General features: G+C 36.8%; 1 pseudogene; it reads left to right on the top strand.

Moving 5' to 3' along the window:
• The first annotated feature begins 20,455 nt into the window (after positions 1 to 20,455).
• Positions 20,456 to 21,646, top strand: LOC101701114 (inositol polyphosphate multikinase pseudogene; annotated as a pseudogene).
• The last annotated feature ends 6,172 nt before the right edge of the window (positions 21,647 to 27,818 follow it).

Genomic DNA, 27,818 nt, shown 5'->3' on the forward strand with positions numbered 1-27,818 from the left:
CATTATATCAACAGAATCAAAGACAAAAACCATATGATTATCTCCATAGATGAAGAAAAAGCATTTGACACAATCCAACATGCAAATATAATAAAAACCCTACAAAAATTGGAATAGTTGGTCTCTATCTCAATCTCATAAAAGCCATCTATGAAAAAAAACCAGCTAGTATCATACTACATGGGCAAAAACCGAAATCCTTCACACTAAAATCAGGAACAAGACAAGGATGTCCACTATCACCACTCTTGTTCAATATACTTTTGAAAACATTAGCCACAGCAATTAGGCAAGAGAGAAATAAAAGTATAAAGATAGGAAATGAAGAAGTCAAACTGTCATTATTTGCAGATGACATGATACTGTATACAGAAGAAACCAAGAACTCCACCAAAAGTCTTCTAGACTTATTAACCAAATTCAGTCAAGTAGCTGGATACAAGGTCAACAAACAAAAATCAATAGCTTTCTTCTACAAGAATGACAGACTCACTGACAGAGAAATAGAGCAAATAATTCCATTCACAATAGGAATTAAAAAACTGAAATACCTAGGAATCAACCTAATGAAAGAAATCAAAGACCTCTTCTCTGAAAACTATAGCACTCTGAAAAGAGAGATTGAAGATGATATCAGAAAATGGACAGACATCCCCTGCTCCTGGATAGGAACGATTAATGAAGTGAAAATAGCCATACTTCCAAAACTGCTATATAGATTCAATGCAATTCTAATTGACATTCCTGCAGCATACTTCATGGAACTGGAGAAAACAATCCAAAAATTCATTTGGAACAAGAAGAGACCCAGAATAGCAAAAGCAACTCTAGGTAACAGAGACATGGCAGGGGGTATCACAATCCCCAACTTGCAACTGTACTACAAAGCTTTTATGATGAAAACAACATGGTACTGGCAAAGAAACAGACTTGAGGACCAGTGGAACAGATTAGAAGATGCAGAAACAATGCCAGACACACGCAGCCCTCTCATCTTCAATAAAGGAGACAAACACTCTCACTGGAGGAAAGATAGCCTCTTCAATAAATAGTGCTTAAAAATTGGGTTTCAACTTGCCAAGGATTAAAACTAGACCTATATCTCTCACCATGCACTAAACTAAAATTGAAATGGATTAACACTCTAAACATTAAAATAGAAATGCTGAAGTGGCTGGAACAGAGGTTAGGTAGAACCCTTGAAGACTTTGGTGTAGGAAAAGATTTTATGAACAAAAGTTCAGTTGCCCATGAACTAGCACAAACAATCAACAAGTGGCATCTCTTCTTATTAAAAAGCTTCTGCACAGAAAAAGAAACTACCAGCAGTGTGAAGAGACAACCCACAATGTGGGAAAAAATCTTCACTTGCTTTTCCTCAGACAAAGGTTTACTATCTTGAATCTATAAAGAAATTAAAAAGATCAGACCTCCCAAATTTAAAGACCCAATCTGAAAATGGGCATCTGAAATGAACAGATATTTCTCAGACAAAGAAGGAGAAATAGCAAACAAATACATGAAAAAAATGTTCAACATCACTGGTCATTTGAGACATGCAAATGAAAACAATGCTGAGATACCACTTCACTCCAGAAAGAATGGCTGCTATCAAGAAACCAACCAATAACAAATCCTGGCAGGGCTGTGGGGAAAGAGGAACCCTACTCCACTGCTGGTGGGAGTGTCGACTGGTGCAACCGCTGTGGAAATCAGTATGGAGATACCTCAGAGAACTAGGACTGGAAGTCCCATTTGACCCTGCTATTCCATTGCTGGGTATCTTCCCCAAAGAATTAAAAGAATCATACCACAGTGATACATGTGTGCCCATGTTTATAGCAGCACAGTTTGTGATAGCTAAAACTTGGAAACAGCCCAAATGCCCATCAACTGGAGACTGGATCAAGAACATGTGGTTTTTGTTATAAAATGGAGTACTACTCAGCCATAAAAAATGAAAAATTAGAGACATTTTTAGCTAAGTGGATGCACATTGAGGTGATACTCTTAAGTGAAGTAAATAGGATGCACATGTATAAATACCAAATAGTTTCTCTGGTGTGAGAAACTGAAAGTGTAAATAAGGACTAAAATGTATAATAGGTAATGTGAAATAGGAAGAAAAGGGACAAAGGGGAAGGAAGTGGGAGGGCTAGGGGAAAGGATAGAAGGGAATTTGATTAATATGAGAAAATGGAAAAATAGGAACAAAATCTTTGTAAATAGGGAGGAATGGAGGGGTTGAAGGGAGGGATTGGCAAGGGTGAAAAATAAGAACCAAGAGAGATTATGTAAAGGTGCAAATTTCCAAAGATGAATGTCATCATATTGTATACCTAAAATGTACCAATGATTGGAATGAATAATCGATAATGTAAAATAGGAAGAAAAGGTTGACAGGAGTAGGGGTAGTGGGAGGGGCAGGGGAAAGGAAAGAAGGGAAAGGAAAAATGATAAGAAATGGAAAAAATGGAAATAAAGTCTTTGTAAATAGGGAAGGGCGGAGGGGGTGAATGGAGGGCTAGGAATAGGGGAAAAGTAAGAACCAAGAGGCATCATGTAAAGGTACAAGTTCCCAATGGGAAATGCAAATGAGTTGTATACCTAAAATGTACCAATAAAAGAATTTAAGAAAAAAAAAGATAATTTAACCACTTCCATTGTTTTTAATGATTTTTCTTCCAATTCTTTATAATGTTGAAATAAAATGTGTTCAATTATAAAAGATAAAACTAAATCAATAATTTACATGATGATGTCAAATGGAAAAATATCTAGAGATAAGTACTTAAAATGCATTGATATAATTGCTTAGGCATATAAGAAAATAAAATTTTATTCACCACTATAGAAGAAAATACATCCAAAAGAAATCTGGTAATTAAATTATTAGAAAAAGTACCAGAGATTTCATCATTGTAGCCATATCACAGAGGCAGGAGTACTCATGGTATGTCGGAGAAGGGGCCGCCACCAAGTTCAGCAGGTACATACATATTTCTGGGGGTGAACAGCAACTCACCCTTGGGAAGACAAATTGAAAGTGAAAGCCAAACAGTTGAAATCCACTAACAATTATAATTGGAATGAGAAACAGTGCTGCCACTCAATTCCAGTGCTGTTTACAACTCAGGTCTGCTGACAGTGCCATCTTGAGAAGTGTAGAAATCTCTTCTTTGGAAGAAGCTTAGTGTAGCAGCTGGCAGTCAGCACCCAGCTTATGTAACATCACTCAGTGCTGACTGTATCTAGAATATCTCCCATTGGGACATAAGGCCCAGTAAATTTTAAATCTTCCAGGAAAAGCCTACTCATAACAGGGCACTGTGAGGGGATGCTGAGCAAAGGAGTGATTGAAACTGAGTGAAATAAGGAAGTGACATTGAGGAATTATAGCTGTCATGCTCCTGGAATGCATGGTTAGAGTTTACAACAGAATCCACAGAATAACAGTCAGAAGAATTAAGAGCAACTTACTGTCAGAGATGTTTGCTTTGTCTATTGTGTCCCCTCTGCTACAATAAGATTGCCTAAACGAGGTTGACTTTCTGGCACTGTGCCCTGATAGAAACTAGAAAATATGTTGCAAAATGCTTTTCTTCTATGTCTTTATTTTCCTGTCCTCGGGTTACAAATAAATGACCACAGAGGTCTCAGTTGTTTGCTGTTTTCCTGAGGCTTTCTTATATGCAAGAAGTAGACCCTCTGAGTTCTTACTGATTGAACTAAACTTCATCTCTGAGTACTTTTCTTCATCCTCCATGCATCCATAGCTGCACACTGTGACATGTGGAATCCAACATTGGGAAAAAACTCACGTCTGAGGCAAAGAAAGAGTGGGGCAGCACTGTGAGGTACAAAATGGCAAGTCAAAACTTGCAGCTACAGATCCCAGGCTCCTAGGGCAGAGAAGCTCAGCCGGTCCCAGCACCTGGAAGGAAGCTCCCTGCATCCATCCCAGGCTCCTAGAACAGAGGTGAGCCAGTCCCAGCACCTGGAAGGATGCTCCCCACCTCCATCCCAGGATCCTAGGGCAGAGAAGCTCAGCTGGTCCCAGCACCCAGAAGGAAGTTCCCCGCCTGCATCCCAAGCTCCCAGGGCAGAGAAGCTTAGCCAGTTCCAGCACCCGGAAGGAAGCTCCCTGCCTCCATCCCAGGCTCCTAGGGTAGAGAAGCTCAGCCAGTCCCAGCACCAGGAAGGAAGCTCCCCTGTCGCCATCCTATGTTTCTAGGGCAGAGAAGGTGAGCCATGTGGGCAACAGAAGCACCCCCCACCCCGTGGAAATGAGAATAAACATAAACAAGCCTCAAAAACAGACGTCTAGATCACCTAGAGCAACATCAAAGGGAAACGAGATGGAACAATCTGATACTCAACCACCTGGACTCTCTGAATTGGCAACAAAAGAGGATTGGGGAAAAATGAAATCAGAAATAATTTCTCAGATAACAGCAAAGATTTTGCTCATGGTGCAAGACATGAATAATAAATCTAGAGAGGACACAGATAAAAAAATAGAGGATCTGAGGAACATGATGAAATCCAAAAAAAGGAAACAAATGGAATCCATAAAATAGATGCAAACAGATTTCCAAGAGATTAAAGCTCCATGGAAAGTCTGCACAGCAGAATGAACCAATGTGAGGATAGAATTTCACATACAGAAGATAATATTGCAATTAGTGAGGAGGAAAAGAAAAATTGCTTTAAAATTGTAAGGGAACAGCAGAAATCAATCCAGCAGCTGCTAGACAATGCAAAGAAGTATAACATAAGACTGATTGGAGTCAATGAAGAAACAGGAGAGAGTGCAGATGACATAAAAAAACTGTTCACAGAAGTGATGGCAGAAAACTTCCCAAACAGGGGAAAAGAACTTGACATACAGATAAGTGAGGCATATAGGACTCCAAATAGCCTAGATCAAAAAAAATCTACACATAGGCATATAATTGTTAAGATTCCAGAAAGCCAACAGAAGAACAAAATTCTACAAGCAGTGAGAGAAAAGAAACAAATCACATACAAAGGAAAGCCCATCAGAATCACAGCCGACTTATCAATGCAAACCCTCAAGGCAAGAAGAGCTTGGACTGATGGATTTCAAGCCCTAAAGGAAAACAGCCTCCAACCCAGATTGAGGTACCCTGCAAAAATATCTTTCAAAATGGATGGAGAAATAAGATACTTTCATGATAAAGACCACCTCAGGAACTTCATGAATACTAAACCAGCACTCTAAAAAATTTTATACAATACCCTAGGAAAAGACAATGAGGATCACAACCACAGGAAACCCAGCAGAATGAATTCATTGGGCGTGACAAATTAAACACAAAGGGGTAGAATCCAACAAAAAGAAAAAGTCATGACAAGGCTTTTAAAAATTTTAACTTCATCTCCCTAAAGAGTGTATAATTCAATCTTATTATTGTACTGATTAGTATTGTTCTGATTCTAGAGTTGCACACCATTCCTTGTGCTATACTGGCTATTTATCATCTTCTTATGTCTACACTTTAATTGGGTTGTCTATTAATGAGCTCTAAGATTTCTTTATATATTCTGGTCATAGGTTATATGCATTACAAATATGGTCTGTTTAAGGACTACTTTTCATTTTAATGATGTCATTTTAAGTTCTAAATTTTGATGAAATCTCATTTATCAATTTTTTTCTTTTATACATCATGTTTTTTGTATCCTAGGTAGTTCTTGCCTACCCTGAATTCATGAATAATTTCCCTTATAATTTCTTCTTAACGTTTTATACTTTTAGATTTTCTTATTTAGGTTCATAGATCCCTTCAAGTTATTTGCATGTATGGAAAAAAAGTGTTGAGGTTAATTTTTTATATATGGATACCAGGTGTTCTAGTGCCATTTGCTGAAAACACTATCTCTTCCTTGGCTCTTGAATTGAGTTTATATTCTATAAAATGCTAATGTTAAATAATCTTTCAAAACTCAGTGGACCATATATGTGTGATTCTATTTCTAGATTCTCTGTTTTATTCCAATGATCTATATGTCTTTCCTTACACCAACACTGCCTTGATTACTGTAGCTTTAGAAGAAGTCTTAAAATTAGGTACTAAACATCTTCCAACACTGTTTTTGTTTTTGTTTTTGTTTTTAACTTTTCTAGGTCCTTTGTACCCCTACATAACTTTTAAATTTCAATATCCAATTCTTCATTTATAGCAAGTATACACAGACCTGAATTTTTATATATACCTTGTGTTTTCTAATCCTGCTAAATTCAAGTACAAGTTCTAGGGACTCCTAGAGATTTCTTAGTATTTTCTCTGTAGATGATCATTTCATCTACATATGAAGATTTTGCTTCTGCTGTGCCAACCCTATCCTAGTTGTGTCATTTTATTGCCAGACTATTTTGGTGGGGACTAGGTTTCAAAGTGTAATGGACAGATAAAGAGTAAGCATATCTGCCCTTGTTCCTCACCTTAAGGAGGAAGCATTGTATCTTCTCCATTCATATAAGGCACTCTCGCTGGAAGTATGGAGTGCATGTCTTTAGTCTGTTGAGAAGTTTCTGTTCTACTTCTAGTCTCCTGATAGCTTTTACCATGAACAGCTGTGAAATTTAGTCCAATACTTTTTCTCCCACTAGTGACAGGATCATATGGATTTTTCCTTTCTTCTGTTAAAATGATGACTTTTGGGGGTGGATCTTCCAATGCTGAACCAACACTGCCATCCGTATAACAAAACCACTTTCTACATCCTGCTGGATCTGACTTCTAATAGTTTGTTTTGTTAAACAAATTTCTATCTATGTTCATACGTTTTTCTTCCATTATCTTTGTCCAATTTTAGGATTAGCACAATGTTGATTTCCTAAAATGAGGGGAGAAGTGTTCCTTCTTTTTTCTGCTTTAATTATTTGATATAATTTATCAGTTAAAATGTTTATGGGCCTGTTGCTGTCATATAGGTAGGTTTTCAAGCTAGGAATATACTTTCTTTAATAGATGCTATTCAAATTTTATATTTCCTCCAGAGTTAGTTCCATTAATTTGTCTTAAAAGGTACTTCTTAGAAGTTGTCAAATTTATTTCAAAAAAGATTTTTGTGGGGCTGCAAATCTAGCTCAGTGGTTCTGCCACCTGTTGTGCAAGCGCAAGGACCCGAGTTTGATGCCTGGTACCAAAAATTAAAAAAATTAAAAATAAATAAAAATTTAAAAAAAAATAAAAATAAAATGTAATTTAAAAAAATATTTTTGTAATATGCTTTCTATATCCTTTTAAATTCTGTAAAATCTGTGGTAATGTCTCCTAGATCTTAATATTGTAATTTAAAAAATGTATAACTGATATTGTGTAACAGGAAGAAAAGGTCTAAAAGAGCAGGGGAATTGGGATGGGTAGGGGAAGGGAAAAAAGGGAAAGGAAAAAATATGAGAAGAGGAAAAAAATGGAAACAAGGTCTTTGCACATAGGGAAAGGTGGAGGGGGTGAAGGGAGGGCAAAGGAAGGGGGGGGAAAAGAACAAAGATACTCATGTACAAGATCCCAATGATGAATTTAATTGTATTTTATACCTAAAATGTACCAATAAAGTTAATGGGGAAAAAAAAGAAAACAAAAAATAAACAAACAAACAAACAAAAAACTTGCAGCTACAGCTCAGCATGGAGGACTAGCCTCCCAAAGTCTGAAAAGAAACCAGAACATCCAACTCTTCATTTTGGTCTCAGTAAGGGAGACATAGACAGGCACATAAAAGCCTGGAACATCTCAGCGAGGTTCCAGCCTAGGTCTTTTCAAACCAGAGGTTGTTACTGTCCTAAGTTAACTAAGTTACTAAGTAGGACCAATGTTTCTTTACACACTGTTTCTCTTATCTTTTGTTTTTGTTTTCTCATTTTTGTTACTATCATGGATCAAACTTTGTCTAAAAATGAAAAGCATTTTAAGCACCACTTAAAATGTCCTTTTAAAATATCTGGATGTAAAGTTTCAGAGCCTCAGCTTCTTGAATTGTTAATTTTCATTTGCCAGCAGCGGCCCTGATTTCCATTAGAGGGTAAATTTCATGCGGAAGACTGGGAACAAGTTGATCACAAATTGAAATGATGTCTCAGTTCAGTAAAGGGTGCTCATCTTGTTATGTGGCACTTTGCAGGGTCACTCTTCCCACCAAACAAACAAAATAGGCTCCAAAAAGGATTATAATACCTCCATTATCCAATCTTCCACCAAATACAAGAGATTTTGCGGGGATATTCTGGATCCACTGCCAGCATCCTGAAAACAACAGAGGCTTCTGATCATGGTGCCCCAGCCTCAAAAGAGTATACAAGCTAATTTAAAACATTCAGTCTAACCAAAAACTTGGGATAATTATTCACTTCCTTTTTCTCTCTTTATGTTTTCCTTGTTTGCTTTTTAAATTGTTAGTCTTTTTAATATATATATAGATAGATAGATAGATAGATATAGATATAGATATAGATATAGATATAGATATAGATATGGATGGATATATGGATATGTATAGAAGTATTCTTTCTTTCATTCATTAATTTTAGTGGTACATCTTAGGTATACCATATGCTGACATTCATTATTGGGAATTTGAACCTATACATAATACATCTTGATTCTTATTTTCTCCCCATTCTCCTGCCCTCCCTTCAACTGCTCCATTCCTCCCTATTTACAAAGACTTTGTTTCCATTATTTCCTTTTCTCACATTTATTCATTTCCCTTCTTCTCTTTCCCCTATCCCTCACACTTCCCCTTCCCCTTTAGACCTTTTCTTCCTATTTCATATTATCTAGTCTACATTTTGATCTTTATATACACTTTCAGTTTATCAAATAAGAGAAACTATTTGGTATTTAAACATGTGTGTCCTATTTATTTCATTTAAGAGTATGGTCTCAATATGCATCCATTTAGCTATAAATGTCTCCAGTTTCTCATTCTTTATGGCTGAGTAGTACTACATTTTATTTTTAAAAACACATTTTCTTTATCCACTCTCTGGTTGATAGGCAATTGGGCTGTTTCCAAGATTTACCTATTACAAATTCTGCCACTATTAACATGGGTGCATATGTATCGCTGTGCTTTGATTCTATTAATTCTTTTGGGAATATACCCAGCAGGGGAATAGCTGGATCAAATGGGACCTCTAATCCTAGTTTTTTTAATCCTAGTTTTTGAGGTATCTCCATATCTCCATACTTATTTCTACAATGGTTGCATGAGTCTACACTCCCACCAACAGTGGAGCATGATTCCCTTTTCCCCACAGCCTCATGAACATTTGTTATTGATTCATTTCATGATAGCATCCATTCTTTCTGGGGTGAGCTGGAATCTCAGTGTTATTTTCATTTCCATTTCTCAAATGACCAGTGAGGTTGAACATTGTTTCTTGTTTATTTGCTATTTCTACTTCTTCATCTGAGAAATGTCTGTTTATTTCAGATGCCCATTTTTGGATTAGGTTTTTAAATGTGGGAGGACTAATTTTTTTTTAAGTTCTTTATATATTCTAGATAGTAAACCTTTGTCTGACGAACAGCTGGTAAAATTTTTTTCCCACATTGTGGGTTGTCTCTTCATGCTGTTGGTAGTTTTTCTTGCTGTGCAGAAGCTTTTTAACAAGAAGAGATCTCAGTTCTTTGTTCTTTGTGCTAGGTCACCCACGACTCAGGTTTTGTTCATGAAATCTTTGTCTATGCCAATGTCTTCAAGAGTTCTACCTAAACTCTCTTCCAGCCAGTATAGTTTATGTTTTAATATTTAGATTCTTGATCAATTTCAATTTTAGTTTAGTGCATGGTGAGAGATATAGCTCTAGCTTTAATCTTTGGCAAGTTGAAACCCAATATTTAGAACACGGTTTATTAAAGAGGCTACCTTTCCTCCAGTGAGGGTGTTTGGCTCCTTTATCAAAGATGAGGTGGCTGAGTGTGTCTGGCATTGTTTCTGCATCTTCTAATGTGTTCCAGTGGTCCTCAGGTCTGTTTCTTTGCCAGTACCATGCTGTTTTTAATCACAGTAGCTTTGTAGTATACTTGCAGGTTGGGGATTGTGATACCCCCTGCTATGTCTCTGTTACCTAGAATTGCTTTTGCTATTCTGGGTCTCTTCTTGTTCCAAATGAATTTTTGGATTGTTTTCTCAAGGTCTGTGAAGTATGCTGCTGGGATCTCAATTGGGATTGCATTGAATCTATGTAGGAATTTTGGAAGTATGGCCATTTTCACTACATTGATCCTTCCTACCTAGGGACAGGGGATGTCTGTCCATTTTCTGATATCATCTTCAATCTCTCTTTTCAGAGTGCTATAGTTTTCAAAGAGGTCTTTGATTTCTTTCATTAGATTAATTCCTGGGTATTTCCGTTTTTTCAATGCTATTGTGAAAGAAATTATTTGCCCTATTTCTCTCTCAGTGAGTCTTTTGTTCATGTAGAGGAAAGATACTGATTTTTTTTCTTTCTAAGGTTCTTTATTGGTACATTTTAGGTATACAATTCATTTACATTTATCATTGGGCGTTTGTACCTGTACATGATGTATCTTGGTTCTGATTTTTTTCCCCATTACCTGTGCGCCCTTCACCCCCTCCTATCTTCCCTATTTACACACACATCATTTACTTTTTTTCTTTTCTTATAGTTTTCCTTTCCCTCCTTTCCTTTCCCCTTCCCCTCCCTTCACCTCTTCGTCTTTGGACCTTTTTTTCTATTTCAAAATGTCAATTATTCATTTTAATCATTTTAACACTTGTTTACACTATCAGTTTCTCACACTAGTGAAAATATTCAGTATTTACACATATGTGTCCTATTTATTTCACTTAAGAGCACGGCCTCTATATGCATCCATTTAACTATAAATGAGTCTAATTTTTCATTCTTTATAGCTGAGTAGTACGCCATTTTATAAAAAAATACATCTTCTTTATCCAGTTTCCAATTGATGGGCACTTAAACTGCTTCCAAGCTTTAGCTATTACATGCTGTGCCACTATAAACATGGGTGTACAAATATCGCTGTGGTATGATTCTTTTAATTCTTTTGGGAAGATACCCAGCAGGGGAATAGTTGGGTCAAATGGGACCTCTAGTCCAAGTCCTTTGAGGTATCTCCATACTGATTTCCACAGTAGTTTCACCTGTCGACACTCTCACCAGCAGTGGAGCAGGGTCCTTTATCTCCACAACCCCTCCAGCATTTGTTATTGGTTGATTTCTTAATAGCAGCCATTCTTTCTGGGGTGAGCTGGAATCTCAGTGTTGTTTTCATCTGCATCTCTTTAATGACCAGTGATGTTGAACATTTTTTCATATATTTGTTTGCTGCTTTTACTTCTTTGTCTGAGAAATGTCTGTTCATTTCAGATGCCTATTTTTGAATTGGGTCTTTGAATTTGGGGGATCTGATTCTTTTCAATTATTTGCATATTCTAGATAGTAGCCCTTTGTCTGAGGTACAGCTGCTAAAAAATTTTTCCCACATTGTAGGTTGTCTGTTAGCTCTGTTGGTGGTTTCTTTTGCAGTGCAGAAGCTTTTTATTAAGACGAGATCCTAGTTTTCAATTCTTTCTGGTAGTTCTCATGCTGCTGAGGTTTTGTTCATGAAGTCTTTTCTTATGCCAATGTCTTCAAGAGTTCTACCTAACTTATCTTCCAGCAGGTTTAGTGTTTCTGTTTTAATATTTAGATCTTTAATCCATTTCAATCGTAGTTTAGAGCATGGTGATAGGTATGGGTCTAGGTTTAATCTTTGGCAGGCTGAAATCGAGTTTTTCCTACAGCATTTATTAAGTAGTCAATCTTTCCTCCAATGATGGTGTTTGGCCTCTTTGTTAAAGATGAGGTGGTGAGTATGTCTGGAGTTGATTCTGTATCTTCTAATATATTCCACTGATCCTCAGGTCTGTTCTTTTGCCAGTACCATGCTGATTTTATCACAGTAACTTTGTAGTACAGTTTCAAGTTGGGAATTGTGATACCCCCAGTTATGTCTCTGTTGCCCAGAATTGCTTTTGCTATTCTAGGTCTCTTCTGGTTCCAAATGAATTTTTGGATTGTTTTCTCTAGTTCTGGGAAGTATATTGTTGGAATTTCAATTGGCATTGCATTGAATCTATATACCAGTTTTGGAAATATGGGAGTTTCACTATATTGGTTCTTCCTAGCCAGGAACAAGGGATGTCTTTCCATTTTCTTATATCCTCCTCTATCTTCCTTTTCAGAGTGCTGTAGTTTTCAGTGTAGAGGTCTTTTGCCTCCTTTGTTAGATTGATTCCTAGATATTTCATTTTTTGGATGCTATTGTAAAAGGAATTGTTTCCCTAATTTTTCTTTCAGTGAGTCTGTTATTTGTGTAAAGAAGGTTATTGTTTTTTGAGTGTTGACCTTGTATCCAGATACTCTGCTGAATCTGTCAATTAAGTCTAGAAGTCTTTTGGCTGAGTTTTTTGGATCTTCTATGTAAAGTATCATATTGTCAACAAATAATTCCATTTTAACTTCTTCCTTTCCTATTTTTATTCCTTTTATTGCTTTCTCTTTTCGAATTGATGCAGCTAATGTTTCCAGAACTATATTGAACAGGAGTGGTGATAGTGGGCATCCTTGTCTTGTTCCTGATTTTAACATGAAAGTTTTCAGTTTTTGACCATTTAGCATGCTGTTGGCTGTTGGTTTTTCAGAGATGGCCTTAATCAGGTTGAGATAAAAACCTTCTATTCCAATTTTCTGTAGGGTTTTTATCATGAATGGGTGTTGGATTTTGTCATATGCCATCTCTGCATCTATTAAGATGATCGTATGGTTTTTGTCCTTGACTCTGTTAATATAGTGCATTACATTTATTGATTTATGAATGTTGAACCAATCTTGCATCTCTGGGATAAATCCAACTCGGTCAGGGTGTATGATCTTCTTAATGACCATCTGTATTCATTTTGCCAGTATCTTGTTGAGCATTTTTGCATCTATGGTCATTAGGGAGATTGGCCTGTAGTTCTCTCTTTGCATTGTGTCTTTCCCTGGTTTTGGAATCAAAGTAATACTTGCTTCCAGGAAGGAATTTGGAAGTATTGCTTGTCTTTCAATTTCCTTGATGAGTTTAAAGAGTAATGGCAATAGTTCTTCTTTAAATGTCTTGTAGAATACAGCAGTGAAGCTATCAGGACCTGGCCTTTTCTTTGTTGGTAAGTTTTTCATAACATTTTCAATTTCCCTCGTTGCAATTGGGGGTGTTTACAATTTCTATATCTTCTTCATTTAACTTTGGTCATTTGTATGTATCTAGGAATCTGCCCATTTCTTCTGTGTTTTCCATTTTATTGGAGTACAGGTTCCTGAAGTAGGTATTGATGATCCTCTGGATTTGCATTGGATCTGTTGTGACTTCATCTTTTTCATTCTTAATTGCATGTATTTGTGCCTTTTCTTTCCTTTTTTTGATAAGGTTGACTAAGGGTTCATCCATTTTGTTTATTCTTTAAAAAAACCAACTCTTTGATTCATTGATTTTTTTGTATCATTCTCTTAGTCTCCATTGCATTGATTTCTGCTCTGACATTTATAATTTCCTCTCTTGTATGAGGTTCGGGTTTCTTACATGCTTCTTTTTTTCTAGCAGCTGGAGGTTCTGCATTAGGTTATTTGTCTGAGTTTACTGTTTTCCTTATAAGGGCGTTCACTGCTCTGTATTTCCCATGTAGAACTCCTTTCATTATGTCCCATAGATTCCTGTATGCTGTAGTGGCATTTTCATTTATTTGTAGAAATTATTCAATTTCTTCTTTAATTTCTTCTGTGACCCATTGGTTGTTCAGAAGGGTGGTATTCAGTTTCCACGTGTTTGTGGGAGTTTTGTGGTTTCTTATGTTATTGATCTCCATTTTATTGCAATGTGGTCTGATAAAATACAGGGGGTAACTTCAATTCTTTTACATTTACTTAGACATGTCCTATGAGCTAGCATGTGGTCTATTCTGGAGAATGACCTGTGTGCAGCCAAAAAGAATGTGTATTCCAATTTTGTGGGGTGGAACACTCTGCAAACATCTATTAAGTCCATTTGTTCAATAGCTTGGTTCAGTTGAGGAATTTCATTGTTAACTTTTTGTCTAGATGATCTGTCTGTGATAGTGGGGTATTGAGGTCCCCCACTGCAATTGTGTTAGTGTTTATTTGGTTTTTTATGTCCATTAACGTTTGTTTTGTATAGATGGTGGCATTCATATTTGGTGCATATATATTTAGGATTGTCATCTCTTCCTCTTGGATTGTTCCCTTCACAACAATGTAGTGACCATTTTTGTCTCCCTTAATTAATTTTGGTTTGAAATATACTTTATCTGCAAATAAGATTGCTACCCCTGCTTTTTTCTGGGTTCCTGTGGTGTGGAGAACTGCGTTCCATCCTTTTACTTTCAGTCTATGAGTTTCTTTTTTAGTTAGGTATGTTTTGTGTATACAGTATATTTTTGGCTTTTGCTTCTTAATCCATTCTGCCAGTATATTTCTTTCAATTGGTGAATTGAGGCCATTAACATTGATGGTTGGGGCTGGGGATTTAGCTCAGTGGTTCCAGTGCCTTCCTTGCAAGCACAAGGTCCTGAGTTCGATCCCCGGTACCAAAAAAAAAATGATGGCTATAACTGATAGATATTGATTCATCCTTGTCGTGATGTTTTACTTTTGTTGGCTCTTTTATTTCTTTTTTCACCCTTTCCCTTTAGTGTCTTACCTTGCCTGGTGGTTTCCCTCTGTTTTGCCTCATGGAATTGTGATCTTCATTGTCCTTTTCTAGGATATTGTTTAGAATTGCTTGTAGTGTTGGTTTGGTGTTCATGAAATTTCTCAGGTGTTCTTTGTCATGGAAGTATCTAATTTCCCCATCAATTTTGAAAGATAATTTTTCCAGATACAACAGTCTAGGTTGGAAGTTATTTTCCTTTAGGGCTTGAAATCCTTCACTCCAGGCTCTCCTTGATTTGAAGATTTGTGTTGAAAAGTCTGCTGTGATTCTGATGGGCTTTCCTTTGTAGGTGATTTGTTTCTTTTCTCTAACTGCTTGTAGGATTTTGTTCTTCTGTTGGGTTTCTGAGATCTTCACTACTATATGTCTAGATGTAGATTGTTTTTGATCATGGCTGGTTGGAGTTCTATATGCCTCACATATCTGTATGTTCAATTCTCTACATCTGTCTGGGAAGTTTTCCACTATTACTTTTGTAAACAGCTTTTTTATGTCAATTGTGCTTTCTCCTGTTTTTACATGAACTCCTATCAGTCTTATGTTATTCTTCTTTGCATCATCTAGCAGCTATTGGATTGATTTCTCATGGTCCCTTGCTATTTTTAAGAAATTTCTGTTTTCATGATCTTTAATTGTGATCCTGTCTTCTATATCTGATATTCTATGTTTAGATTCCCTTAATCTGCTGTGGATACTTTCAATGTCATTTTTAATCTCCTGAATATTTATGTGAATCTGTTTCATGGATTCCATTTTTTCTTATGTTCAGCGGTCATGGTTTCCATTTCTTTCTTATGCTGGGCATTCCTGGCTTCCAGCATGTTTCTGAGCTCATCTATTTTTTTAATCTCTTTCTGTTATAGAGCTTCTAATCACGTCTTTCACTCTGCTCACAATCTCTTCAGATATCTGAGAGATTAATTCTGCTTTGAATTTTTCTAGAGCCTCATTCATCTGTTTTGTTACTTCCTGTGCTATCAGCTCAGTGTGACCAGGTGGTTGGTTATCAGACTTTTCCACCTCATTTCCCCCAGGGACCCTTGGTGGGGTGAAAGTCTGAGTTTGTGCCTTGCTTAAGTGTCTTCTCATTTTTGTTTTTGGTGCTGTCCTTGGTTTAACTCCTAGGTTGATACTTTGGAATTGTTTATTGTAAGTATCTTTGTTGCCTATAATTAGAACCCTTATGGAATGATTGCTTCTCAGAGGTGTCTTCCATATATTGCTGGTCTTTAAGCTTTGAGTCTCTAATGACTCTGAGGCTATCTCATTGTCATTATACTAGGAAGGATCACTGACTAGATCAATAACAACATCTTAGCCCAAGTGATACAATCAGTAACACCACTGCATCAAGTACATCTTAGAAAATGACAAATTCTGGTAGTTATTAATCTATCACCTTTAACTGTGTGAATTAAATCAAGGTCAGGGACCAACCCAACATATGAATATAGTGAGTAAACTCTTCAATATAACACTTTACACTTCAGGATGGGGAGTTAGAAGGAGTTGGGGAGGGAGGGACAGACAGGTAGAAGGATAGGGGAAGGTTAGTAATGAGGCTAGAGGACACAGGTGAGAAGGAAAAAGAAAATAATAGAAAAATAATGAACTCTGAATGGGGGCCAGAACAGGGACAAAAAGAGAGATGAACAATATGGGACAGCAAGAGAATGAGTGTAAGAGAGAAAGGAAAGAGAAAAGAAAGAAGAAAAAAGCAGAGAGAAAAACTAAAATTTGCAAAAAGTAGGAGAAGAAAAAGGAAAAAAAGAAAAATAAAGAAAAGAAGACAAAGAAACAAACCAATAATACTAATTTTGGGAATAAAAAATAAAAATAGAAATGAAGGGCCTCTTTCAGGGTGCTTCTCTGTTGTCACAATAGACAACATGGTTAGCAGTGTGCAGATATAAGTCAATGAGTCTCTGTAAGCCAGTCATGGACCCATGAGATTCGGGCAGATTTTTGGCTACAAGTCTCAAGTTGAGCTACCTGCCCTCCTGTAGGGTTGAACTCCACAGGGTTGTACTGCAGGTTCCAGCTGCTCTTGCCCTGAAGATAGTCCCGATTCCGATGGGAGGTGATGATCGCTCCAACTTACCCAGTACAGTGGTCTGGTGTTCCGGTGTCCTCTGTGTCATTGTAGAGTGGAACCAGATGTCAGTACAGCCAAGAGGCCAGAAGAGCAGGAGGTGGGGATCCAGTGGATTGCTGCCGGTTCCCTGGCTGGGTCTGCAATGTCTGCATGAGTGGGAACACTCCAACTGCATCCAGAAGGGTGCCACCGGTTCGTGGGCTGCCAGCTATTGATTTTTGTGTGTTGACCTTCTATCCAGCTACTTTACTGAATTTGTTTATTAGGTCTAGAAGACTTTTGGTGGAGTTCTTGGCATCTTCTATATACAGTATCATGTCATCTGCAAATAATGACAATTTGACTTCTTCATTTCCTATCTTTATTCCTTTTATTTCTTTCTCTTGTCTAATTGCCGTGGCTAGTTTTCCCAGAACTATATTGAACAAGAGTGGTGATAGTGGACATCCTTGTTTTGTTCCTGATTTGAGTGTGAAGGATTTCAGTTTTTGACCATTTAGTATGATACTGGCTGTTGGTATTTCATAGATGGCTTTTATCAGCTTGAGGTAGAGACCATCTATTCCAACTTTTTGTAGGGTTTTTATCATAAATGCATGTTGGATTTTGTCAAATGCTTTTTCTGCGTCTATGGAGATAATCATATGGTTTTTGTCCTTGGCTCTATTGATACAGCGTATTACATTGAATGATTTGCGTATGTTGAACTATCCCTGCATCCCTGGGATGAATCCCACTTGATCAGGGTGTATGATCTTCTTGATGATCTCTTGCATTCTGTTTGCCAGTATCTTATTAAGGATTTTTGCACCTATGTTCATTAGTGAGATTGACCTGTAGTTCTCCTTTTCAGTTGAGTCTTTCTCTGCTTTGGGGATCAAGGTGATGTTTGCTTTCAAGAATGAACTTGAGAGTATTGCTTCCCTTTCCATTTCATTGAAGAGTTTAAACAGTAGTGATAGTAATTCCTCTCCAAATGTCTTGTAGAATTCAGCAGTGAAGCCATCAGGGCCTGGGCTTTTCTTAGTTGACAGGTTTTTAATTAAATTCTGTCTTCACATTGGCTCATTCTGCTGTGTAGACTTTCAGTGGAGTTCTTCATCTCCTGGAAATCTATTTGCATCTGATTTATGGACTCCATTTGTTTCCTATGTTGGGATTCCATCATGTTCCTCAGCTCCTCTCTAGATTAATCATGTCTTGCACTATGAACACAATCTCTGCTGTTATCTGAGAAATTATTTCTGATTTCATTTTTTCCAGAATCTCTTTTGTTGCCAGTTCAGGTGGTCCAGTTGGTTGAGTATCAGAGTGTTCCATCACATTTCCCTTTGGGGTTGCTGTAGCTGATCTGGAAGTCTGGTTTTGAGACTCATTTATGTGTCTTCTCATTTCGACTGGGGGGGGGGTGCTGTTTGCACTCACACAGCTCACCTCCTCTGAGCTGGGAGAGGTGGGACAGAGGCTCAGAAACCCCTTCCTCTGGGCCAGGAATGGTGGGACCAATGACAACCTGGAAGCTCCTTCCTCTGGTCCAGGAGCAGTGGGATGGATGGTGGTCTGGAAGCCCCTTCCTCTTGGCTGGGAGCAGTGGGACAGCAGCTCAGAAGCCCCTTCCTTTGGGCTGGGATCGGTGGAACAGACAGCAGGCCGGGAGCCCCTTCCTCTGGGCCGGGAGTGTGGGAGGTACAGTGGCCTTGAAGCCCCTTCCTCTGGGTCAGGAATGGTGGGATGGTGGCTCAGAAGCCCCTACCTCTGGGCTGGTAGTGGCGGGAAAGACATATAGTATGTTTTCAAGTTGGAGATTGTGATACCCCTACCTTGTCAGAAACACTAAAAACACTAAAAAAAGAAACACTAAAACAGCCAGAAGAGAGGTTAGGTATAACTCTTGAAGACACTGGCATATGCAAAGATTTCATGAACAAAACCTCATTGTACTTGAACTAGCACAAAGAATCAACAACTGAGATGTTTTCTTATTAAAAGCTTCTGCACAGCAAGAGAAACTAACACAACATGAAGATTCAATCCAGAATGTGGAAAAAAATTTTTACCAGCTGTTCCTCAAAGGCCTACTACTAGAATATATAAAGAATTTTAAAAAATCAGACCTCCCAAATATAAAGACCCAATCCAAAAAATGGGCATCTGAAATTAACAGACATTTCTCAGACAAAATAGTAGAAATAACATATAAATATATGAAAAAATGTTCAACATCACTGGTCGTTTGAGAGAAGCAAATGTGAACAACACTGAGATTCCACCTCAACCCAGAAAGAATGGCTGCTATCATGAAATCATCCAATAACAAATGCTGGTGGGGTTTTGTGCAAAAAGGAATGCTTGTCCACTGTTGGTGGGAGTATAGACTGGTGCAACCACTGTGGAAATCAATATGGGGATACCTCAAAGAACTAGGATTAGGGAACCCATTTCATCCAGATATTTCCCTATTGAGTATCTCCCCAAAGGAATTACTAGAATCATACCACCATGATATATGTGTACCCATGTTCATAGCAGCAAAGTTTTTAATAGGTAAAACTTAGAAACAGCCCAGTTGCCCTTCAACTGGAGACTGGATAAAGAAAATATGTTTTTTTGAAATAAAATGGAGTATAACTCAGCCATAAAGAATAAGAAATTAGAGACTTTTATAGCTAAATGTATGCACATTGAGGCATTACTCTTAAGTGAAATAAATAGGACAGATGTGTAAATACCAAACAGGTTCTAGTGTGAGAAACTTAAAGTGTAAATAAGGACCAAAAGGCATAATAGATGTTGTAAAGTAGGAAGAAAAGGTCCAAAGGGGACGGGGAAGTGGGAGGGAATGGAGAAAGGAAAGAAGCAAATGGAGTTAATATGAGAAAATGAAAAAATGGAAACAAAGTCTTTGTAAATAGGGAGAGGTGGAGGGGTTAAAGGGAGGGAAGCAGAATGGGGAAAAATAAGAGCCAAGATCGATTATGTAAAGATACATATTTCCAGTGATGAATTATCATTATATTGTATACATAATGTGTACCAATAAAATTAATTTAAAAAAAGAATTTGGTTGAGTTTTAGTATTTTCTTTCTAGCTGATTAATCTATTTGTGACAGTGGGTATTGAGATCCCCCACTACTATTGCATTAATGCTTATTTGATTTTTCATGTCCATTAATACTTGTTTTATATAGTTGGGTCCAGCAGTATTTGGTGCATGCATATTTATGATTGTCATCTCTTCCTCTTGGATTGTTCCCTTTAAATGGATTTAGTGGCCGGGGGCTGCTGTTCTGTCCGGGCCCCTGGGAGCACGGGGCGCTGCTGCCACCTGCGCTTGGTCTCCTGGGCAGCGCCCAGCGGGAGCTAGGAGCCCTGCTCAGCCTAGAATTGGGTAGGGAGCGCCTGGGCCACCATGGCGTCATGGGTCCCCTTCCCGAGCCCCAGCGGGCACTGGGCCTCTTTGCGGCCGAGCCTGAGCGATCCCTGGATTCCCCTCCCTCTGCCCTATTTTTTCCTGCTGTCGCCGCCTCTGCAACCCCTTTGCTCTCCATTACGGCCACGGAGCCGCCATACCCGCTCCAGCCCGGGGCGCCAGCCACCCCAGAAATGCGGACCCCACTGGCGAGCGATGGCGCCCCCTAGGGCACCCCGCAGACGGCAGGCGGCGGGCTGCGTGCCCCTCTCGCATCAGGTGGCCGGGCACATGTACAGAAAGGACAAAGTGGGAATACTGCAACATCCAGATGGCACAGTTTTGAAACAATTACAGCCAACTCCGAGGGGCCCCAGAGAGCTGAAATTGCATAATATGGTTTACACTGCTGATTGTAGTGATGGTGTTCTTCTAGAGCTATGAAAATATTTGCCAAAATATTATAGTATCTGGTCACCTCCCACTGCACCAAATGATTTATACCTAAAAGTGGAAGATGTGACCCATAAATTTAATAAGCCTTGTATAATGGATGTAAAGATAGGTCGAAAAAGCTATGATCTTTTTGCCTCATCTGAGAACACTGAGCAACAGGTCAGCAAGTACCTATTAATGGAAGAGATTGGATTCTTGGTGCTTGGCATGAGGGTTTATCATGTTCATTCTGATAACTATGAGACATAAAACCAGCACTTTGGAAGAAGCTTAACAAAAGAAACTATAAAGGATGGAATCTCCAAGTTTTTCCATAATGGGTTTGGCTTAAGAAAGATGCAATTGCTGTCAGTATTCAGAAGACTGAGAAAATTCTGCAGTGGTTTGAAAGCCAGAAGCAACTTAACTTTTATGCAAGTTCATTACTATTTGTTTATGAAGGTTCATCTCAGGCAACCACTACAAATCCAAATAACAGAACTTTGGCAGAAAAGCTCTTGTCCAAAGGTCAACTGTCAGACACGGAAGTACTGGAGTACAATAACTTTCATATGTTAAGTTCCACAGTGAATGGAAAAATAGAGTCTTCAGTAGGCAAGAACTTTTTCAAGATGTATGCTCGTCACAGAAAAATGTATTCAAAAAAGCATCACAGTCAGACTTCACTGAAAGTTGAAAATATGGAGCAAGACAATGGATGGAAAAGCATGTCACAAGAACATTTAAATGGAAATGTACTTTCCCAACTGGAAAAAATTTTCTACCATCTTCCCACTAGTTGCCAAGAAATTGCAGAAGTAGAAGTGCGAATGATAGATTTTGCTCATGTATTCCATAGTAACACAATAGATGAGGGATATGTTTATGGTTTAAAGAATTTAATTACTGTACTTCAAAGTGTTTTAGATAATTGAATCTTTATCTGTAGTCTTTTTAAGGAGTGGGCCAGTAATACTGAAGAGCAGCAGTCTATCTGCATCTGTAATGCTATGTAAAAAATTTGTATTGTGAGTTGACATTTTATTTGTCTTTATACTTTTGGTAGGAAGGTTATCTTTTTTATACTCTTACTCAGGAATACTAATTTGTTCATTAGAAAACTATGAAGAATAAAGAAACAGGAATGTTAAGCAGGGACTGTGGTGGTACATGGCTTCAACATCTATTTGTCTCAAGCAAAACACAAAACATTATTCACCATAAGAGTTTATTTAGCTTTCTGTAGCCAATTTATCATGAAATCTCTGTCCACCCACACTTGACAATGAGCCATATCCAACCTGTTATATTATTAAACACCTTCAGAAATCTAGAAAGCACAGGTTGGTGTCCTTAATATTGGTGTGTATGAAGTTACTAAAACTGGAGAAAATCGTACTTCAGAAATAAGTAGTTTAGATATTATATTTAAAAATTCAGACCAGCATATCAAAAGGTGCTTCTTAGTGAAATGATTTAGAATCATTGCATTCCTAAAGCAAATTTCCCTTTAATTTCCATTTATCTATTTATTTCAAAATACTATGTGAAAAATATAATAACAACAACAACAAATACCCTGATGTTAAGGGCACTAATATGCTTGGCAGGGTCAGAAGAAGAGAGGAAATTATTTTCAAGGAACAAAATATTTTTCTTTTAAATTCTTTATTGGAGAATTGGAATTTATATTTACTATGTTGTGAAAAGTGTCATAAACCATGTAATACCTTTTTCTTAGAGGCTTCAAAAAGATGGACGGTGGGCCAGGGATGTAGCTCAGTCGTGCAGCACCTGCCTGGCAAGTGCAAGGTCTTGAGTTTGATTCCTGGTACTGGAAAAGAAAAAAAAAGGTGTATCGTTGTTGCTTTATTTCACCTTTAAATAATTTTGGAGAACTTTTTCCTTTTAAAATTCATTTATCTATATATCTCTTGTTAAGCAGTAGTATAAATGTTTGTTGTTAAGAATAGAGTTTTTCCAAATTTGGTTAAATAATGAAAGATGACATCCAGTTGTGTAAGTGTTAACGTAAGTACGAAGTTAATGCCTCAGAGTGTTTGGTGCATTATCTATTTCCATACTTGTATTTCACACTTACTTTATATCTTATTCAACAGAGAAATTATAACTTATTTCATGAGGGTAGAAGCAATATCATCGTTTCTGGAAAAAATAAAGTTGTATTTTCTTTGTTTCACATTCATCACCTTTTTAAAAATAATTATTTGCCATTGAAAATGTTAAAAATTTTGAAATTGAATTTGCAAATACATTTAATGTTAATGCTGTCATTACTTCCACTTTGATTTACTATTAACAACACAATTAAATAGTTGAACAGTTTTGCCAGGTTCATGTTTTAGAGTTAGGAATTGTTAAGACTTTTTTCATCTCTTGTGTTCCAGAGGAAATTTAAAATTTATTTTCCCTTCCCATTCCTCTCTGAAGGTACTTTCCAAATATTTGAGTCCAAACAAAAACACCAATTAAATGCTCTACAAATTCTATACCTAATAATTTATTAAACTGGAATAATTGTAAAATCCATATGCATTTTCTTATTTGGAGTCAGTGTAAAGCACTTTTCATATTAACTTCATGTTTTTTTCTCTGTAACCTTAGTGGGTGTTGGCTATAGAGTTTTTGTTCATTTTTTATTTGGGTCAGAATCAAGTTTCAAGTCATAATTACCAAAAAATTTAAATTTTTACTTGTTTTTTTCTTACAATATAGACCTTTGTCGTCGTTGTTGTTGTTAGTTCAATAATGGTTCAATAAATAGTAAGCTCAGAAAATAAACACTATGTTGAATTTTAAGGCTTTTTCCTGATAAAGTTAAATATTATTGGATCCTTTGCATATTTTAGCTCAATAAAGTCTGAATCAGCTGTTCCAGATTTCCTTCATCTGTATTTGGAAATATAGTTTTGTAAAATCTGTCTTAACTTTTGATACAATAGATCATGTTTTGTTTTAATAAAACAAGAAATGCTTTTATCTTTTGTTTTTCAGGGAAGGGATTAACATTTAATTCTTTTTGTTTACATTTTTTAATCCCTGTTATCCAATGCCCATTTTATGTTACTTTATAAGTAAGCTTACATGTAATGGAATAAGTATCTGTTATAAAATCTACACGTGACTATTTTATAATCTAGTCCTGTCTTTTAAGATCATGCTGAAATTTGCTACTATGGGAATGAATGATCACTATTCACCAGTCGTATTTAAACATGTAAATGTTTAAGAAATAAACAAAATAATGGTATAGTTTGGATTAGTAAGATTTTAGTGTTTTCCTCCCTAGAAGACATAAGTAATGATTTTTGTGTATTTCTTATGGAATGCACTCATAAAAAGGACTTTTAAGAAATTGTGGATGTGAATACATTTCTCAAATAAAATTTAAATTGTAAAATTTTTAAAAAAGGATGCAGTGGCCTTTTTTGTCTCTCTTAATTAGTCTTGGTTTGAAATCCATTTTGTCTGCAAATAGGATAGCTATTCCTGCTTTTTGGATGATTTCTGTCACATGAAGTATGTTTTTTACCCTTTAACTTTCAGTCTATGAGTTTCTTTTTGATTTAAGTGTGTTTCTTGAATGCAGCATGTTGTTGGATCTTGCTTCTTGACCCATTCTGCCAGTCTATTTCTTTTGATTGGTGAATTGAGACCATTAACATTGATGGTTACAACTGATTTGTACTGTTATCTTTTTATTACCTTTTACTGTTGTTGGATTCTCCCCCTTTGCATTTAATTTCTTATCTTGCCTGATGGATTTATTCTGTTGGGGTTATGACCCTCATTGCTTTTTCTTAAGATATTGTTTAGTTCTTTGGAGTGCTTGTTTGGTATTCATGAAGTTCCTCAGGTGCTCTTTGTCATGAAAGTATCTAATTTCTCCCTCAGATTTAAAAGACAGTTTTGCAGGGTACATCAATCTGAGTTGGAGGTGTTTTATTTTAGGGCTTGAAATACTTCACTCCAGGCTTTTCTTGCCTTGAGGGTTTGTGTTGAGAAGTCTGCTGTGATTCTGATGGGCTTTCCTTTGTATGTGATTAGTTTCTTTTCTCTAACTGCTTGTATTATTTTGTTCTTCTGTTGGATTTCTGGAATCTTGACTATTATATGCCTAAGTGTCGATTTTCTTTCATCATGGCTAGTTAGAGTCCTACATGCCTCACTTATCTGTACATTTCCTCAGCTTGGGAAGTTGTCTGCCATTACTTTTGTGAACAGTTTTCTTCTTCTATATCATTTGCATTCTCTCCTGTTTCTTCATTGACTCTGATCATTCCTATGTTATTCTTCATTGCATCATCTAGCAGCTACTGTATTGATTTCTCATGGTCCCTTGCTATTTTTAAGAAATCTTTCTTTTCATGGTAATTAATTGCAATCCTGTCTTCTATATCTGATATTCTGTCTTCACATTGGCTCATTTTGCTGTATAAATTTTCAATGGAGTTTTTAATTTCCTGGATAACTGTTTGAATCTGTTTTATGGATTCCATTTGTTTCCTATCATATTACTGGGCTCCTCTATTTTTATCTGTATCTGCTCTAGAGCTATTAGTCATGTCTTTCACTATCAATACCAGCTCTTTTGTTATCTGAGAAATTATTTTTATTTCATTTTTTCCAGATCCTCTTTTTTTGTTAGTTTAGTGAGTGCAGATGGTTGAGTTTCAGATTGTTCCATCTGGTTGCCCCTTGTAGTTTTCTTTGGCTATCTGGAAGTCTTGTTTTGATTCTTGTTTAGGTTCCTTCTCATTTCATCTGCTGCAGTCTCCTGCACCTTTGTTGAGGTGATTCTTTGCTCTCCCAGTGGGCTTTGATTCTCTACAAGTCTCAGAGAGGCCTTCTCTCTACTGCTCATTGCTGTACCTATTCCTCGGCTCAGAATGATGGCCTCCTGGGTCCCAAGCTGTGCTGTTGTCTGAGCAGACTTCTGGATGGAGCCTGTGGGCACTTACCCACTTACCAATGGTATCTGGGTTAGCCTGTCTAGGGCCTGCATGCCTGCTCAGATCTTATGGGGGCGGGATTCTGGCTGGAGCTTGTGCACCTGTGCAGCTAATGTCAGGGCAGGCTTCCAGCTGGGGTCTGTGCACACTTACTGATGGAGTCTGGGTGGGCCTCTGGCTGGGGCCTGTGCACCTGTGCAGCTGTTGTCAGGGTGAGCTTTTGGGGCAGCCATTCTTTACTAGAGTATGATAGAACATCAGTGTCACTTTGATTTGTAATTTTACATGTACTTATTGGCCATTTGTAATTTGAAAACATGTCTATTTTAACTGCTCATTTTATGTTTGTGTGTTTTAATTTTTTGGTGGTCTAATTTTTTGTGTTCTTTATACATTCCAGATATAAGGACTCTTTTAGAGGAGTATTAAATTTTTCCCATTCTATAGGTTTTCCCATTCACTGTTGTTTATTTCCTTTGTTGACCAGAAGCTTTGTAATTGGATATAATACCACTTATTGATTCTTAGTGCTATATTGTGCAAATGGGTTGTGTTCAGGAAATCCTTAGATGTGCATATGTTTTCACAAATTTAAAAATTTTCTTCAAACAGATTGAGTTTAGTTGTTTTTATATCTACAGCTTTGGCCCATTTTTATTTTCTTTTATTTTAGGGAGCAATATGATCTAGATTCATTCCTCTGCATGTGGATAGCCAGTTTTCCAACACCATTTGTTAAAAGGCTATCTTTTCTCTAACATGATTTAATTGCCACTTTATCAAACATCAGATTGCTGAAAGTGCTTGAGGTTGTTTCTGCATCATCATTCCATTCCATATGTCAACATATTTGGTTTTGTATCAATATCATGCTGCTTTTATGACTGCAGCATTGTAGTATAATTTAAATTCTCAGATTGCAATGCTTCTTGCTTTGTCTTTTCACAGGATTGCTTTGTGTATTCTGGGACTCTTCTGGTTCTATACACATTTCAGCCCTGATATTTTTAGTTATTCAAAATATGGTGGTGATTTTTATTATAATTTTATTCAATCTATACATAAAGTACTGATTCTGTTTATTCTAATATATAGGATGCCTTTCTTTTGTTTAATGGTCTCTTTTATTTATATTTTCAGAGCACTATAGTTCTCATTATAGAGTTCTTTCACCTCTGTTCTTCCATTATTTACTATGTATCTAGATTTTTAAGCTATGAATGAAATTGTTTTCCTGATTCTTTTACTTTTGGGTTCATTGTTAGTGTACAGAAACACTATTGATGTTTTTATGTATTGATTTTGTAACTTGAAAAATTATAGAGATTTTTTTATTAGCTCTATGAATCTTCTGGTACAGGTTAGTTTGGATTTTGCATGTAAAGAATCATAATATGCAAATGAGGATACTTTGAATTCCTCCTTATTCAAATCTCCTTATTTCTTTCACTTACCTAAATGCACTGGATGGAGTTTTGAATAATATATCAAACACAAGTCATGAAGGTGTGTATCATTTTCTTGTGCCTGATTGTATATTGAATTCTTTCATTTTTCAACAGACTAATAGCAGACAATGAAATAAAGGAAGTAATAAAAACCCTACCAAGTTAGAAAAATCCAGGACTTGAAGGACTCATCACTGAATTTTCCAGAATTTCAGGGAAGTACTAATGCCAATATTCCTCAAATTCTTCCATAAACTGAAACAGAAAGAACATTACCAAAGTCATTCTATGAAGGCAGCCTTACCCTGATACCAAAACCAGAAAAGGACTCAATAAAGAACACTATAGGTCAAATTCCTTAGTGAATATAGATGCACATATGGTCAATGAGATACACACAGATTGCAACAAACCATTAAAAAGATCATGCATTATGATCAAGTCAACTTTGTCCCTATGTATGTGAGGAAGGCTTGAATCTATGTAAAATAAATAATTATAAAACACCACAAAAAGAAAAGTAAAGATAAAACCCACATGGTCATCTCAATAGAGGGAGAAAGAGCATTTGGCAAAATCAAACATCCATTCATGATTTCATTAAAACCCTGACAAAAATAGGTATATAAGTATCTTACTTTAGACAAGTAAAAACCATTTTTGACAAATCCACTACCAACTTCAGT

Source organism: Heterocephalus glaber, unplaced genomic scaffold (assembly GCF_053883595.1).
Source record: "Heterocephalus glaber isolate CG9 unplaced genomic scaffold, H.glaber_assembly_v1.0 deba00001613, whole genome shotgun sequence".
Classification (NCBI taxonomy): domain Eukaryota; kingdom Metazoa; phylum Chordata; class Mammalia; order Rodentia; family Bathyergidae; genus Heterocephalus; species Heterocephalus glaber.